Raw genomic sequence first — 2,399 nt, 5'->3', positions numbered from 1 at the left:
AGTTGACCAAAAGGAAATAAATCAGATCATATGAATATTTGCTCGATAGGGAACAGAAAGTTGGCATGAGAAGAATTCGACACTAAATCAAGTTTTGGGCACAATAGCAGCTCTCACAAATTTAATGTAGGGACATCAGTGTTGGTCACAAGGGTGTGCTGCCTTCTCCTTTCTTCCCTGGATAAAAAGACTCTACACTTAAGTTTCAACAAAAAAACAGTAAGTTGCAAATTCTGTTAATAGCCAACAATCTCTTTTGTAGCTTCAGCAGTCACTGACCTTTTGAATACAAAGGCTTCTGGATTGTTGAAAGGCAGGGAGGAGCTCTTTCCACCTTTTTTCTCTTGCGAAGAACCTGTGAGAAGTCAGAATTTGTTGCAGGAGAACCAGAAATTATCCTGAAATGTGGCTTTTTAAATTACAAATACAATGAACTATAAAATGAAATGCGGGTGAACATTTGAGTACCTCATTTGTGTGCATAGTGCACAGTTGTGCCACGAATTGGCTCATGGATTCCAAATAAGGAGCACAATGTTTGGATACAAATTGTATCATGAAATTAAACTTGCCTACTGCAAATGCATCCCTACCAAACATATAAATTTACAGGTCATAAAGATGTCACACATTCTTCAATTTTTGGAGTGTTCTCAAATTAGCTTACATTAAGAAAATATCATGCAGCCTAATGGTTTAACATCTTACTAGACCAAATGACAATGAATATCTAATACCAATACATTTATCAATTACCACTTATCTGTATACCAAATACAATCAATTATTAAATGTAAATAAAATAAATCTCTTAAAAATTGATTTCCCAGATGAGAGGAAAATCTAGTTAGCAAGCTGAGTGTGAAATTTACATGTAGTTCATGAAAAAGTGATTACTTACGGAATTAATTGATTTTTGAAATGAATCTGAGGATGTAAAATTATGGCATAAAAAGGAAATGAATCTGAAGATCTGTTTTATGTCCATGAGAAAGTGTTCATTTTTCCTTCCATGCACAGCCAATCCCAGAAGATGTAATCCACCAAGAAATCCCTACTCAAAGCCATATTATCCCTATTATCCATCTATCTTCATAACACTTAAACTCTCTTCCCTCATAGCTGAACTGTTTGTCCACAGATGGGTTGTGTCCTGATTTGGTGTCAGCAATTCCTTTCTCTGAAGTCTTGATACTCAGATTTAGTTTTCAACCTGTCAAATCGTCACTCAAAAATGCATCTTCTTACAAACGATGTCAGTCATGAAACCTCCCACCTTTCAGATGCATTTCAGCACTAGTGATGTCAGCCCTACCCCTTCACCTTTTTCTTGCAGTTTCTCTGTGCCTCCCTTCCTGTTGCTCTTTACATGCAAGATGTTCTTGCTGAATCATATTCAGGCGGCTCGATACTTGTTTGTTTCATCTGTCTCACCTATGAAAGCTAAAAGGATGAGAAGGTATAAGAGAATCTTACAAATAAGCAAGTGCTTTACTGAATTCTCTGCATAGACTTGCTGTTTACCTTGGAAGTGCCTAGCACAGTGCTATTTGGTTCAGAATTCCCATTAATTTTGTTAAGAGCTTTTCCACATTCTTGGAGGAGTTTAAGGAAAATGTGAGCTCTGATGCTGCAAGACGATCCACAACGAACAAACTTGCAAGATCTGAGACTGGTGTTTTTGAGGTTTTCTCTTTACCACACTAATCCGAGGCACTAGTGGGAACTTCAGAAAGATTTTTCCATCCTTGAAGAGTAAGACTGCTGATGCTAGTCATTCTGTCCCACCATAAACACCTAGGTATTGTGTAACTTGCAAGGTTTACTTTTGGAGTAGACACCATACTCCTTTATGGCAACTAGGATTGCTGTAAAACTTTTCACCTGCCTTTCTTCCAGAGCACTGCTGTTAATTCTGACAAAACCACTTGAGCTGCACGTGCTGGGCCGTCAGGCCCTTCTGGAGCCCTTCCTGGCTGCCAGGAAGTTGCTCTGTTCCCCCAGAGCTGCCTCCCTGTGAGGAGGGGGCCTGTGGGGGTACAGGCCCCCGGGAAGAAGCCCCTACCCGCGAAGGGAGCACCTCTTCCCCTGGGGACGGGGCGGACTCCCTCGCCCCGGCCCCGGCCCTGGCCCCGCCCCCGCCCGGCCTGAAACAGGCCCGGGGGGGATGGCGGGGCTGTAGCGAGGGGAGGTGGGGGGGCGTGGGCTGCCCGGAGGCGCCGTCGGGCCTGCGGGGGCTGCCGGGACTGGGGGTGCCGTCTGCCTTCCGCCTTCCCCGACCTGGCTTGAAGCAGCGTTTCGCGTAGCGTCGCTTCGATTCGTCCAGAACGGGCTGCCCTCGCCTCGCCGGCCTGCCCCCTTCCCCGCGCGGGCTCTCCACAGCGGCCACCTCCCCCCGG

This window comes from Egretta garzetta, unplaced genomic scaffold, assembly GCF_000687185.1.
Source record: "Egretta garzetta isolate BGI_Z169 unplaced genomic scaffold, ASM68718v1 scaffold486, whole genome shotgun sequence".
Lineage (NCBI taxonomy): Eukaryota > Metazoa > Chordata > Aves > Pelecaniformes > Ardeidae > Egretta > Egretta garzetta.
The sequence above is the reverse complement of the archived record's forward strand: the minus strand, read 5'-3'. Positions refer to the sequence as shown.